The following is a 16,603-nucleotide window of genomic DNA, read 5'->3' on the forward strand; positions in this document are numbered from 1 at the left end:
TGGTGCTGTGGGTTAAACCACAAAGCCTAGGGTTTGCCGATCAGAAGGTCAGAGGTTCAAATCCCCGTGACGGGGTGACCTCCCATTGTTTGGTCCCTGCTCCTGTCCACCTAGCAGTTCGAAAGCACGTCAAAGTGCAAGTAGATAAATAGGTACCACTTGGGCAGGAAGGTGAACAGCGTTTCTGTGCGCTGCTCTGGTTCGCCAGAAGTGGCTTAGTCATGACTGGCTGTATGCCGGCTTGCTCGGCCAGTAAAGCGAGATAAGCGCTGCAACCCCAGAGTCATCCGTGACTGGACCTAACAATCAGGAGTCCCTTTACCTTTTATATATAAAAGAAGGCCTTTAGCCAGGACACTAAAAATGCTTTTCGCATTTCCTGACACAGCAGTGTGAATGATTAAAAACCTACTTGGGTTACAATATATATTAATGGCTCCTTTATACTCTCCACCCCACATTTACATGTGCACACAAATAGCAATAAGAAGTTGGAAAGTGTTTTTAGCATTATGTGTGATAACATCCTGCCCCTGCTGTGTTGCGTTTTTTTGTGAGAAAAACGAACACAGCTCTAAGTTCTTGACACTTGCAATTTGTCAAGAAGTTTCCTTGTTGAAATCCATTTTCTGTTTTTCAATCCCAATACCGGGAAAAGCACTAGGATGAAAAATAAATGATGTCCTTTCCCATATCCTTTCGTTGTCGTTGTAAAGACGCACATACTTTCTCTTGCTCACACACACACACTAAAACATACCAACATCTCAGTGTGTAATCACTATAAGTTATGTTATCACAGATGCCCTGCCTTCCATTAGCATGGTTCCCAGAAGACTATCTGTTTAGCTTTTCAAAAAGTGATCAAAAATGTATTTCCCACCCCCGCCCACTCTTTCTAGCTAGACAGAGGACCCCAATGGTGTGTGAGGTAATGCAGGAGTGAAAACTGCTGCAAAAAAGAGGGAAATCAGAGATTGATACTCCTTCATGGGTGAGTATTTGCATTCCAGTTCCAGTTGTGCACACTGCTAGATCATGTCCCCCAAATTAAGTATAAAATTAATATAACCAGTGAGCTTGCTTTCTGTATCATCTGCTTAAATATCAGAGGGGCCTTCAGCTGTGACAAAATGTTTTAAGAGCGTTATAAAATGAGTGCCACAGAGCGGTTAAAGTTACCCAAAGATGGCATTTGGCAGGTGCCAAAAGCAAGTGTGTTGCATTAGTCTGTCACTTACAGTTTATGCGCCACTTACACCTCCATTTGTCACCAACTAAATCCAACCCACTTATATTGAAGGTGATTTGGTTTTTATCTATGTGTTGTCTCTCAGAATGGGACAGTTACCTTTCCATGTCAAACCCCCCACACACACACACAACAGGATAGATGTGAGTATTTGAAATACTGATCACTATGTTAGCAAGTTTACTCCATGTATTATAAAGGAGGGTTTATTTTTTAAGGTGTTTAAAAATCAGCTCGCACAGCTGACAAGATGCAACAAATATCATTAATAGAAAGAATTTTGGCTGGTGTACCATTTCCTACCATTGTAGCCTGATGACAGCCTTCTACTAAAATTTCCTAAGGAGACAACAGGAACACTGATCTCAATTGCATTAGGTCCTCTGAACATATTTATTCTGCAAACCTCTTGTACAGCTTTAAAAAGGGGGTGACATACCCCATCCGTATGTATGAGTGGGCTACAAAGAGATTTAAGATGATGATGTGGCAAGCTGGCGTTGTTAACCAGTCCTTCCCATCACTACTGTTCGCACTATAGAAGGCAGCCTCCCAAGATGTTTTTGTTTGTATGTTTTAAAAAAAACAGCAAAAGTAAACACACAGCAGTGTGCAACCTGCAGTTTGACACTTATAATGTGCAAATTGCACATTCCACTCTGTTTATATTGTTTCTGGTAATTCAAGATCATAATTTGCATTTCAATCAAAATCACTACCCACTTTTCACTATCCAAATCATGTTCCCTTTAAGCCATTTATGCCTAGTGACAGCAAATTTTAAAAATATATACAGATGTTATCAATGTAGTTCTAGCCTAGAAACATTTTATAAATCGTATCTTGAGAAGAGAGCAGAACTTATTGATTACTCATCTATATCACTGTGTGCACCTTGTGGCAAAATGCTGGCTTCTGAAGAACTTTGTTCACCACATTATATTATCTGTCATCCATCTTAATGCCTTGTGCCAAAGTGTCTGTGACGGAACAAAATAAGCACCTGATCACCATTCCGCTCCACAGGTTTTGGCGTAAATATAGGAAGCAGGAACAATGCCACAATCCAATGGTATTGCAGGCAGTGCCTATTCCAACATTACGAGCAGAAACAAATGCTTCCTCTCACAACAAATTCTCTACTTCACTGGAGCCAAGAAAATGGGATAGAAGAGCATTGTTTGAGTTCTTATTGCTGTGCTCATCAAAGAGATTGACTCTCCTCCATCAGCAAGATGAAGCACTTCTGTGGTAGGTGTACTCTTCAGACCAGCTCTTCAGCAGTTCTAGAAAATTGCAAAAGGAATATAAACGTGTATTTCTTCAAGAGCTAGTCAGACAGGGGAAATTAAACAAGATCCCTCAAGAAGCCGAGAGAAAGCCAAGGGAGAAGCAGAGAAATGGAGAGCATCGCCAAGAGAGGAAAAAAACAAGGATGCATCTAGATTGAGATCCATGATTAGGACCACTTTTCTTTAAAATATATAAATAAATAAGATTAATAGCAGTCGTGGGAGGGAGCATCAGATTAGAACCACTGCATGGATAGAGCATTTAATCATTGCAATGTTCATGATCAATTCAGCTAAAAACAACAGCTACAATTTCCGCAATGTATAAGAGCGGCTTCAATACATGCATGAGGAACATTTTAAATGGGCTAAAATCTATCCAGCTTTTAGAAAGAAATGGGGAACAGGAAGCGAGCAATTGCCCCCCCCCCCCGCTCCCTCTCTTAGCAAAGTAGTGGGGTTAGAGGGGTTAAGGGCCTCAAGTATATAGCTCTAGCTTGGAATGGGGACCAGAACAATATGCACAGGGTAGTATTTATGTCACATGCATATAATAACCATTAAACAGATTGAGGAAATTGCCCTTTTGTCCCATTTGATATCAACATTTGGTGCAACCTTCTTCTTTTCCATCTTCTTCAACCATTACTATAAATTTAAATTCTAAGAAAGCTCCCTGACAGTATCGACAAATACTAACTATGTCTAACATTATTCATTTCAAGACTGTCCTGGGCCAAATTCTCAGTTTTCCACTATTTGGGCTCTGGTTTTTTGACAATGACATCAGTTCACACATTCCCTATTGGATTCAGTCCATTTCCATGCACATCAGTCAATTTAATATATTGCTTTTACCACATAATGTTCTTTGGTTGCTGACAAATTGCATTTCTAAACATGTACACGAGGTCTTCTCACCTTTTTGAACTTGTCAATATGCAATGTAACTAGGTCTGTTTTAAAACATTAGAGATGATGCATAGGAGGAAATAATCCATCGTGTTCTCTCTTTTTTCCCTATTGACTTACCGCCAATTGGACAGTGTTATTAACCAATTTGGGATTTATTATATTATGATGAGAAAGCGATCAAGTATCTGGCCACATTCTCTTACAAGCACAATATAATCATAACTCAACAAACAAAAGAGGACTAATTAAGCAGAGGTCGTTGATCTTGCATAGGAGTAGCTATTATGACATGTAATCATACAAAGCACCAATGAGTGACACAGAGCCATACTGTTAAGATTTACTGTACAGAGGAGCATTAACTGGGGGGGGGGGATTAAATTACTAGAAGAGGAGAAAATACTTCGCCACTCTTCCAGGGACAGGAATTATGTGCTAGCAAAATGAAGAACACATCTTTCCATTCTGATATATAATATCCCAGCCTCTTCCACCCCACCCCACCCCACCCCCCAAAAAAATTAAAGGCTACTAACAATAAAAGAAAATGATAAAACAATCCAACCAAAATCATAAATCAAAGCATTAGCATAAAAACCAAAACCACAATAAAAAGTACAAAACAGCCAGGAAGTCGGTACACTGATGGATGGAAGGAACATTGTAAAAATCAACATTCTCCATAACCCATTTGCTCGAGGTACTTTGACCACTTTCCATGCATCCGCAATGTAACCGTTAGCTTAAATGTGATTTAAATAGGCAGTGTAAATGTTACTCTTGGGAATTCATTGCCAAGAAGTCCTATTTGGCTGAACTGTTCTGTTCTTGATACTTCATAGACTGGATGCTTTCAGATTGTTGCAGGAGGAAAGGTAGAATTAAGAATGTGAGAGCTCTTGCAGTGCACATACATTCTTCTGGAGTGTTAGACCAACCCGATAAGCAGAACTGATATTGAATTCCATATTTCTTTATGTGTCATTTCTCCCAGAAGAGATCAAGCTCACAAGGAGGCTTAAGTTTAGCTCCCAAAGGACAATAAGTCATTTAAACACATTCTGGCTCAAGCAGTACAGGACATTTAGGCAAAGGCGATTAGCATGAAGTATAAAAGAGAATTATTTGTACAAGGGGGTGAGGGTGGGGTGGGAATTCAGGGCTGCAATCCTATTCACAAGGAGTGACCTGCCTGCGGCATTCCAGATGTTGCTGGACTCCAACTCCCATCAGTCTCAGACAGCCTAGTAAACAGTCAGGGATGATAGCAGTTGTAGTCCATAAACATCTGGAGGGCCATTGGTTAACCACGCCTGCTGCACACACTTGCCTGGGAATAAGTCCCTTGGAGCTCAATGAGACTTACTTCTGAGTAGGCATGTATGGGCATACACAGTACCTTAGCCATACTACAGTTTGCTCCAATACTTATAAAATTAAATTAAAAATTTAAAATCACGCTGAAGTATATGCTGCATAAGACTCAGATTTTCCTCAGAGTACTGTTCAGTTCAGACTTCTAATCCAAGTTTATTTGGCCGGGGAATATTCAGAAGGTTGGAAGGGACCTTGTAGTTCAGATGTCTGTAAATCAAATCTTCCTTTGTAGTGCAAAATGCTCTGGACTCTCAGAGATGCATCATGGTGTAATTTACCAGCTTGTGGTGTTGGCCCTGTGCCAAGTGTGAAGTGTTTTAGTGCTGTGCATGATGGGAAATCAGATTTAGCAGCAGGGAGACCATCTTCCTCTTCAGTTTTGCAGATGAATTCCCTATCTGCCAATGTGGGAATTGTCAGAAGGGCGGTCCCACGTGAAGGTTTCAGTTAACAAAATGTAAATTAAATAGGTAGCGATTCACTGTGTGACCTTCTGCTGTTTTCCCTGAACACAGAGGCAGCTGTTCATGAAAACTCAGGCTTAGGTAGGTCTCAGTTTCCTTATTTATTACAAGCACGAGGAACCAAACAGACTGACAAGAAGGTATGTGTTTTCCCAGCAGAGGGTGGAATTCCCCCTCTTTCCCCTCAGCCCTGTTCTTCTTGATAGCAGCATATTGCAATGTGCATGGGTGGAATCCAGCTGGTGCCACTGCAGTCATAGAAGCGCTGGTGATCCACAGGACAGAAGAGAAGGGAAGGTTACTAGTGCTGATTCTCCCTTCAACCTGTGGACATCTCCCTACGTGCATCTTCCTCCATATTATGGAAGATCCCACAAACTGTCCAGGACTGATTATCAGGGGCACGGGAGGTTGCATAGGGGAGGGGGACTAGAAAACATTGCCTCCCCTCTTCATCCCTTAGTGGGGACATCCATGGGATCAAAGGCCGTCCTGCTCCATTAGCAGAGGTGTTCTTGGATCAAACCCTCCCGTGTGTGTTACAGCACCAGCCCATCAACTTGCTGCAACTAGAGCACCAAGTGTCTCTCCTAAGGTGTCTTCTCATCATCATCATCATCATCATCATCATAACTTATTATTTATACCCCGCCCATCTGGCTGGGTTTCCCCAGCCACTCTGGGCGGCTTCCAACAAAACACTAAAATTCATTATCATCTCAAACCTTTCGTGCACATTCCCTTCATTTTGGAGCTTTTCCTTTATTTTAAAAGAATTTTTAAAAATTAAAATAGCCCAACTTGCCATACGTCTGGGTTTCCCCAGACATTTTACCAATTCAGCAAAAATCCACCCGGACACCATTTTCTGAGCGATGAAACCGAACACATGGCAGCCCTAGAGAAGGCCCCCATGATGAGCATTCTTGAAGACCATGATGAGTCTCTGGGTCAACCCTTCTGGGTTAACAAAAGGTGCAGTGCCCATTGTGGAAACCGAATGCTGCACTAGATAGGCCTTTGGTGTGACATTTCTAAGGTCCAGTGGCAGCTACAGCCCGAGTACAAATAGCATAGCATGTTTCCAGCCTGCAGTGGCCACTGAGCAGCAGAGCATGGTTGAGGTGACATCATGGCTATTTCAGGAGACATAGCAATTAACTTTAGTCTTTGGCTCTCTCATCACCACCATGTTCCTCTGATACCTCATTGCTTGTGCATCTATTTTTCTTACTGCAAATGTCAGTAGCATTGTTTAGAAAGGTGTTCAAAGGCTTGTATCAAAGAACCAAACCACAAACAAGCCCAAGAGTCCTATGGCACCTTAACAAACAATTCTGGATGTGGCTAAAGCTTTTGTGGGGCTTGAAATCAGATCTCCCTTCCATTGTGTGCATCAAGTGCTAGCCTCAGCTGGCAGATGCGTAACATTTCATGAATCTGAGATGTTTTATGAGAAGTGATTCAGAGATGGAATTAAATAAATGAATAAAAGTGGGCTTTATTCCAGAAAGCTTATGCCGCAATACATTTCTTACCCTTTAAGTGCCACAGAGCAGTTAGTCATTTGCTACAACAGGCCATTCCATCCCCATTCTGGAACCAAAAGCAATTGCTGGGATCCTCTGCACCCAAAAAGGCAGAGTTGGCAAATTTGTCCATTTGTAAGTAATCAACTCTATTTTTAGGATATGTTTTCCATAAGAAGCCCAGAGAAGCTGGTATCTTGCAGAGATTATTTGTTCTTGGTAAATAAAGCATAGCACAAACAGTTCCGCAGGGTTGCCTGCCAATCCTTAATTTCGGTAGCAGCAGATTTGCAAGTGATGAATCGTAGCAAAACAGGAAAGAAGCAAGACTAATCTCTCAAAGCCTGCCATTCAAGGAGACAACCAAGCAGACGCAGTTTGTGAAACGAGACACAAGCAGGCATTCAAAATGCACTTCGTCAGAGCTCAAAGGACAAATCTTTGCCCAAAAGCTACGAAATTGCAATTCGCCAATTGGCAGCGTGCAAGTTTTGCAACAATCCCATGACTAAGAGATCTACTGCTTAAACAAGGTTTCTGACTCTGCTGTAATGTAAGAGCAGAGCAGTCAGATTTAAAGGCTGATTTGGGGATTTGTTTAGTTTTAGAAGCATCTCTTCAAAGCTATTAATAATGGAAGAGCTCTGGATTAAATCAGTGCCCAGCCATACCTCAGGATTAGGGTGGGCATGCATGAGCTTCATAAGAGAGGTCTTGACCCCTGAGTTTTCTCTGGATATGCTTTGCCTCCTTTGCAGGTAAGCCACTCGGTATATTCTACCTGCATCTCAAGTTTCCGCTGACGACCTAAGTGGAGAATCCTCCCTTCTGGACAAACAGGAAAGCCTGTGCATCAGCCACCGCCCTATTCCAGCAGGAGGGGCCTAAAGAAAGGGTGTCTAATTGGTCAAGGGGGTGAGCATTCACAGCCCCATCTAGGCCTCAATAGAGGGTGACAATTCAATCATTCCAGAGCCAAATTAGATGTGACCAGGACAGACCCTTGTCTTTAAATGTGTGCCTACCCCAGTTTAAAGTGGAAGGTGGGGGACATGTTATGACTTACAGAGCTCTATTTTACTTTGGACCAGGTTATACAAAGATTGTATACCCTCATAAGAGTTTGTTTGAGCTGGGAGAAGACTTTCTGTGTGTCTTCAGTAAGCTTTGGTGGAAAGGTGAGGTTGTGCCAAACCTCCTGCAGGGGAGCTTTGCTGAAATTTCCCCACACTGGCCACATTTCTCCACATTGCCATGGGATGCCTATGGGATGCAATGAATGGCTGAGTTAATACAGGGAACAATAGCATTAGAGGATGAGGGAAATCCATAAATAGGTCCTTAGGAATATGGAATCCCTTTGTAATGGTGGTGATGGTTCTGAGCACTATAAGAACAGGAAGCTGATTCAGCAGGCTCTTATGTTCTTATCAACAGATGCTTACCAGCATCTCATTTTATATTTATATATATTTTAAAGCACCAATACAAAGCAGTAGCACTAGCCACTTCAGTCAGGGGGTGACTAGGTGGGCAACGTTTAAAGGATATATATATATATATATATATATATATGCAGGTTTTGGTGTCCTCGGGTGTCTTCCCGTGTAAAAGTTGGGGTGTCTAGGCGACGTTTCGACGAGGTCTCACTCGTCATCTTGAAGATGACGAGTGAGACCTCGTCGAAACGTCGCCTAGACACCCCAACTTTTACACGGGAAGACACCCGAGGACACCAAAACCTGCATTCCTGTACCCGTGAAAATCTACGAAAGCATATATATATATATATATATATATGGAATGAATCACCTCATAAAATAATGCTGTATATTCTGAAGCGGTCTAGAAGTCACTGCAGGTCATAATTCTCTAGGACTGATTCAGGTGGGTCCATTTTGGAATCAAAGTGTGATGGATTCCTCCCCCGTCCTTAGCCCTCACACATTCTTCTTACATGTCTGAAAATGGATTATATATTTTTGTTACCAGCTCATACTTGAATGTTTTCAGGACACTTTGGGGGCATCCCTTCTAGATGTGGCCATGTCCTGCAATTTGTGTCAGGCGCCCTCTTTTTCTGACCTTTCAATCTTGGACAGTGCTGTACTACTCTTATCCATAAAGCACAGTTCTAGGATCAACCTTCCCCCCATTAACCTCTAAATTGAAAGAACATGTTCAGTTTTGCTGCAGTTGTCTAATCCAGTGTTTCCCAACCTTGTGCCTCCAGATGTTTTTGGCCTACAACTCCCATCATCCCTAGCTAGCAAGACCAGTGGTCAGGGATGATGGGAGTTGTAGGCCAAAAACATCTGGAGGCACAAGGTTGGGAAACACTAATCCTCCTTTAGAGTGTGATTCAAAGGCCACAAATACACAGGAATGATGCAATACTAACACTACAGACTAATGCATGTGGATCTCAAACTTAGTTCTAAGAAAGTTTTGATTAAAGGAGACTAGGGATGGACATATTGTAAATTTTATTTTGTTTTGTTTTGTTTTTTCAAACATAAATGTAATTCTCCATGTTTCTGCACGAATTCATTTAAATTCATGAAAATTCATCAGCATTTTAGTGTGAATTGAAACACATTTTTGTATACAATATTGACTAATGTACACATTTTTTGTAAGCAGGAATTTATGCTTGTATGTTGATTTTACTAATGTATTCATCTTTACACTGTCATCCCTAATCACACACTGTTTGACCCTGGAACCACATTGCAAAATTCAGAGAAATGAGAATTTTGAAGGCTAATTTGTTTTGGTTCATTTACTGGTTCGAGTATAGTCTGAATTAGGCAGCTTCTCATTATCCCACATCCCTAGTGGAGTCAGATTTTGACTTGATCTTGTTCCATCACAGATTCTATTTTTATTTGCTGAATTTTCCTTCAGCTGCAGCTTAGTTTGGTGTTGTTCAACAAATGAATTATTCAGCTAATGAGGTCAATAGCGATACATAATTTATTGGCCCCTGGTTTTTTTCACTCCTGATCCACTGTCTTCCCCCAGTCTAGTTAGTGGACTGGGTTATCTTCTTAAAATTCTTCTCTCATTCCCTGGGATAGCTCATGAAGGCCTTGTCATTTCTCTTGATGTCTTTGGCTATTCATTTTAAAATTCTCTTCCTTTCCACTTCTTTCTTCTCTTCTGTCATCATATCATTTACATCAAACCATTTCGTGTCAAATAGGAAATTGGAGCAACTGTAGGGCTTGGCAGATCTGTGGTCCAAGTACGCCAGCCGCAGTTACACCGTAGCTTAGACAGTGCTGCACTATAACCAGCCGCAAAGCAAAATTCTAGAGATGGGATTTCCCTAGTGTACAAAGAGCATATTCAGTTTTGTTGCAATTGCCTGATTTTTCTATGTTGCTCCTTTAGAATGTGTTTCAAAGACTACAGATACACAGGAATGATGCACAGCTTGTTTATATGGCATTGGTGTTCCCTTGTTGGCTCTTAATGGCTTCTCATGCTGAGCATCATGGGTTCTTCAGTTAGTTGGACTCCTACCCTATGATATGGCAGGGAGGTTGGGAAGCAGTTAGCTTGAGACTGATTGACTCAAATGGATGTCCTTTTATTTGTACCACCCCCCAGGCTTTTTTCCAGCCAGAACTTGCCAGAACTCAGTTCCGACACCTCTCAGGTGGGTAGCATTGCCATTATAAGAGAACAAGGGAAGTGAGTTCTGGCACCTCTTTCTAGAAAAAAAATAGCTCTGACCATCTATTTCCTTAAACCATCACCAGTGATGGGGCCGACCTCTTATACAGAACTACCACTACACCAAAATCCTGCTTTTTGCCTCTTGCACTGGTAGCATCCTTCCAGCATAGCAGTGGATTGGATTTGGCATACCCTGATTTATATAACACATCCCTACAACATATCTGCCGTCTTGGGAGGGAATGGGTTTATTAGACAAAATGCTTCTTAGTAATTTACTACCTGCATCCTCATTAAGATTTCTTATGGATATGCTGAGGATGTAATTCTGCAGGACAGTCGGGAATTAATTAGCAATGAGCGCCTAGGTGGAGCTGGCAAATAAATGGGAAACACACGCAAGGGACACAGACGGAAGTGTGCATGAGAATGTGAAAAACTACATATGGCAAAGGTTCTGCAACTACTGGGGTTTAAAGGGGGCAGAAAATTGATTACCTGTAATTGTCAATTTTTAGAATGCTTATTTTTATTCAAATACAACAATGGTGACATACTTTTGCAAAGCTAAATTGTGCAGAGGTGACAAAAGAAGTTTTGGAACTTTTTGATTCAAGTAAAAATAAAAAGTAACCAGGTCCAGATGCTATTCGCCAAAGCGTTCTGAAATACCTCAGATCTGAAGTAATTGATCTTTTGACTAAAATATGTTCCCCTCCAAGGGACGCGGGTGGCGCTGTGGGTTAAACCGCAGAGCCTAGGACTTGCCAATCACAAGGTTGGCGGTTCGAATCCCTGTGACGGTGTGAGCTCCCGTTGCTCGGTCCCTGCTCCTGCCAACCTAGCAGTTCAAAAGCAAATCAAAGTGCAAGTAGATAAATAGGTACCGCTTCAGCGGGAAGGTAAACGGCATTTCCGTGCGCTGCTCTGGTTCACCAGAAGTGGCTTAGTCGTGCTGCCACTGCCGCAACCCCAGAGTCAGTCACGACTGGACCTAATGGTACCTTTACCTTTATGTTTCCCTCCACTACATCACTGAACAGTAGCAACGAGTCACTGCTGCATGCTGGGATGGGTGAGATGGCAGTGAGATCAGCAGGGTGCAAACCCTTACCCCTCTTGTGCCCAGTAAGAAGCAGCAACTCAACGGCAAGGAAGTCTGGCAATGACTTCTTCACCCCACCTCACCATCCACCACTACTAATGAACCTGGATAGCTACCATAAAACACAGACCAGAGCTGCTTCTGATGCAGAAGAGCTCTTCTGACCATATTCCTGAAGCACAAGACGAGAATAAAACTCAAAGCAGATCTTCAAGAACGGCATCAACTCCTTCCAGTTTTAAGCAAGCGACAGAATGAAAACGGCTGGCCTCCTGCCGTCTTTTTATTTTTAGATTACCCATTTTCAAAAAAACAAACAGCCCACATCATTTAGCACAATATAATTTCATTTATAATACCACAGCAGCGTAATTTAATAAGTATATTCTTAATCTCTCCTCAGCTACATTTTAAGAGGTCTCACTGTGGGCACAGTAAGAGTAATGTATAATAAATGGTTCATTGGCTTCCACAGGTAATACTTTTGCCAAGACAGCTGGAGAGAGCCGTGCAGGTTTATTCAACCTTGTATGCAAGCACGGAGCATATTTAGAGAAAATAGCCAAAGGCCAACTCAAAATTTACATCGTGATAATTAATAATTTACCCATGAAACTCACATTATATGGATCAATTTTACTCCATACAGAACCAGGAGCAGGTTGCTATATTAAATCAAAGAAAGGGAGGGACATAGGGAAATGGGGGGAGGGAGGGAGGGTTACAAGAAGTAGAGTTTGGTACAAAGCTTGGGGAAAACCCACACAACTGGCTCAGGCCCATGGCAGTGGGTCATTTAATCAGTCTCATAGCTGTGTGGGAGCTGCTCATGAATGTATGACTCCCACATGGCCTTGGATATTGTCTAAGGGTTCCTGAGCAATAGGCTGGAAAGATTATGGGTCTGGACTCGCAGCAGCTGTTTTGTTTGCAAACCTAAATAAAGCCAGCCACTCCTGAAACAGCATTCATCCAATTTTACTGAAACCACAAATGCTGCAAATGCACAATTTTCTATAACCATTGCAGTCAATGTTTAGGAAATTGTTTTCTAAAAGAAAATCAGGCTCCCCCCCAAAAAAAAATTTATAACTTGGCTCATCCACACATGATCTTTCTTTGGTAAGCTGTGAAGCCACCCTTTTTAAAAAACAAAACTGAGGACTGAGCATGAATAAGCAATGTTGCAATGCTTATACTCAGTAGAAATATTTCATTCCTGGATTTCTTTTCTTGCTAAATCCATATGGGTCGCTGTGCTCTGCTGCAACCTGTCTCACATATATTCCTTCATTCAAGGGGTTGGGAAATGTTGCACTCATCTCTGGCGCTTGTGACATGGGTGGAGATAGTAGAGGTAATGATAACACAAACATTTAATGAAGGGAGCAACTCTGTGGCCTGAAGCTTTTGGTGGCCTATCATCCACTTTTGGTCTTTTTACCTTTGAAAAGTAGCCCTCTTTGCCTGGCAAGGCACCATTATTAGAAGATGGAGGAAACAGGAAGGAGCAGCACCTCTTTTTCAAGGCCTTCTGGCAATGGTGCTGTACTAGAGGGAGCAGTGATGCTCTTCAAAGACAAAGATATTTGAATACATTTTCCTTTCATCCCCATTACAGCAGTGGGAGTAGGAAAAGTGTCTCCCACTTCAGCACTCCTGCAGGGAGGAAAAGCACTTTGTATACCCTCCCAAACACAGTGCTGGGGTGAGATGTGTGTTATGGGTAGGGTTGCCAAAATTGTCAAGCTCTCTTTCCTTCTGGAAATTCTCACTGAACGTCACTTCTGCCTTTGAAATACTGGACGTATGGCAGCCCTCGTTATCGGTGAAATGAGATGATGTACCAGTGATGTCAACGAGTATCTTGCCACTATCCAAACTTGAGTTTGATCAGCGGTGGAGTCTGGTAATCTTTAGTAATATGGCAAAAAATTAGATCTCAGTTATGGATCTTCTCAATTTTGTGCCCTCTTAGCTTAGCACCCTGTGTGAGGGAACCACCTTCCCTAAATCTGGTGCCGAGTTTGATGTAGATTGCGGCCAATGACTTTGATCCACCAGCCTGTTCGGGATCATATCCCTGTGGCACTACATTGTCAACAAGCTATCCAAGAGTTAGCCACCAGGAAACACAGTTGAACCAGTGGATGAGCATGTGTCTTCAAAACGTTTTACATTTCATAAATGCAGGAGCTACAAATTAAGATACTACTGGTTTGCTGGGACTTGCAAGAAGAGGTAGCCAGTTGCATCGTGCCATATTTGTGGGCTTCCCAAGCAAGATGTGAAGGAGATATCAGACTAGCCATTGAAATAATGATAGACTGGACAGGCCTTTTTGTCTGATCCCAAAAAGAGTCTTCTTACATTTTGGGACTGTTTGTGGTGCATGTTGGTGGGGGGCAAAGACAGTGTGATACCTGTGCATTTGTCAATCGAATTTGAATGCAGTCAATTAAATCTGCAGGATTTTTCAGACAAGCAAAATAGTATTCAGAAGAGGTGCTTTCCCTCTGGAGCTCACACAGAAGGAGGGCTGAACTGTAGCAGCAACATTTGGATCTCGGCAAGGGGCTTTAAAAGACAAACAGATGAGTCGTGCTTTGCCTGTAATGGAAAACATTACGTTGCCCATAGCCTTCTGAAAATGTTCCCATTCCAATCTGTTATTCTAACTACTGTGACCTAATCAGTGAAAGCATTAACATCCCATGAAGGCATTTTTGTTAAGCCACAGGATGCTATGCAGGAAGAAGCTCATCTGACTTGGTAAAATCAGTGGCAAAGTACCCGACTTCATTTGAGACTACAATTGGCCCACGAAGATTGCTGTGATAATCAGGTAATATATTCAAGTCTGCCGTGTGCAGCAGCACTCTCACGGTCAAACCTCACATTACATTAGCGTTTCTTTTTTTCTTTTCTGGCTGGTTTCTACTTACTTATAGCAGCAACAGGGCCTAAAGAGGATTGGGACTGCGGCATACCCGGGAGGAGTTTCTCTAGCATTTGCTTGCACGCCATGATCCTGATGAAAAACCACTTCACCATTAAAGCTGGCTGGTATTTGAACTGGGAGCAGGGGGGTGGGGAGCAGCTACTGCAACCCAAAACTGCTTCCTTCCTGGAGCAAATAGCTTCAGAGGCAAACAATTTTCATTGACATTATTTGATCAGGGGCTCTTGCAGGTGGTGTTTCAAATAGAAGACTTAAGGGATAGGGAGTGTGTGCAGCATAACATGTAGTTTGAGCTGTGTAACATTCAAGCTAAAGGTGATAGGACAGGGTTCCCTCCAGATGTTAAGAACTAAAATTATCAGCATCCCTGACCATTAGCTATGCTGACCGGGGCCAATGGGAGTTGGATCCACAACTCTGAAGAGTCCCGATCTTCTCGGCTTTTTCAAACAAATTCAAATTTGCTGGCCAGATAGCCATGAAAGCAGATGAAAATGATGGACTTTGCAGAACTGGCAAAACTGACAGGAAGAATCCGGAACCAGCAAGATCAAGTATTCCAAAAAGACTGGAACCAATTTATATTATATTTGAAAGACAACTGTAAGCGATTAACATCATTAGCGGGGCTATTTGAAGATTTGCAAGATGAATTAGTTACCTATTCAGGTTGAGTAATATAAGATCTTAAGTAATGATATAACAAGGATAGGAAAGGAAGTGAAATGCAAAAATGCAAAATTTAATTTTGTAAACCATTAGGCGGGAGGGAGGGAAGTCGTTTAGGCTTGGTTGAGCCAAGACAGTTAATAAGAGGATACGATGTTACGTATTGTGATTATATGTAAAATTAATAAAAATCGTTTTATAAAAAAGAAAGCAGAGCCAAAATGGCAATAAGTCTGCCTGTAAGCATAGCAAGATCACCTTTTTATGTTGTTTAATGGATTTTGTGTAGTTGGTTTTATTATATGCGTATGTTACTGTTGGAAGCTGCTTTTAGTTTATTGGGGATGGGTAGAGGCCTTGGCGGACGCAGGTGGCACTGTGGGTTAAAGCCTCAGCGCCTAGGACTTGCCGATTGAAAGGTCGGCGGTTCGAATCCCTGCGGCGGGGTGCGCTCTCGCTGCTCGGTCCCAGCGCCTGCCAACCTAGCAGTTCGAAAGCACCTCCGGGTGCAAGTAGATAAATAGGGACCGCTTACCAGCGGGAAGGTAAACGGCGTTTCCGTGTGCAGCTCTGGCTCGCCAGATGCAGCTTTGTCACGCTGGCCACGTGACCCGGAAGTGTCTCCGGACAGCGCTGGCCCCTGGCCTCTTAAGTGAGATGGGCGCACAACCCCAGAGTCTGTCAAGACTGGCCCGTACGGGCAGGGGTACCTTTACCTTTTACCTAGAGGCCTTGGCAGAAAGGCAATATATAAATGATACACACACACACACACACACACACACACGGGTTCATTTTCTCCTGTGATATCAAAGGATGTAACATCTAACTGTTGCTTCTGTGCTGGACTGTTATATATTTATCTCACATACAACACACTCTTCCTCCCAAAGTGCATAAGGTAGTCACACCTTGCACTCGCAGCAAGCTGCAACATAACTTAGACTGTGGGGAGGGATGGTGCTTTGCCCAAAAACACCCAATGAGAAAGGATTTGAACTCAGATCCCTTTGATCTAGTAGTCCATCTATGTACTTCAAGCATCCCCAACCTGTGGCCCTCCAAATGTTTTGGCCTACAACTCCCATGATCCCTAGCTAACAGGACCAGTGGTCAGTGATGATGGGAATTGTAGTCCAAAACATCTGGAGGGCCAAAGGTTGGGGGTACCTGATCTACTTCAACAGTCTTCAAGGTTGGATTTGAACTCTTAACCCAAAGCACTGGATACTAGCCTCCTAACATCTGAAGCAACAGTTTACATTTTATACTAAAAGCAAACAAAACTGAAAACTATTTTTTAAAAAAAGATGAAGAGCTGAATGACCCTTTTATATTTCAGTATAAACCTTTT

The 16,603-nt window shown here is 42.3% G+C and overlaps 1 long non-coding RNA gene across 2 annotated transcripts in view; it reads left to right on the top strand.

Moving 5' to 3' along the window:
* LOC310842535 overlaps positions 1 to 16,603 on the top strand; it is a 116,502-nt gene that overhangs the window by 15,139 nt on the left and 84,760 nt on the right. The gene's annotated exons all lie outside the window — the stretch shown is intronic.

This window comes from Podarcis gaigeae (assembly GCF_964106915.1).
Source record: "Podarcis gaigeae genome assembly, chromosome: 4".
Lineage (NCBI taxonomy): Eukaryota > Metazoa > Chordata > Lepidosauria > Squamata > Lacertidae > Podarcis > Podarcis gaigeae.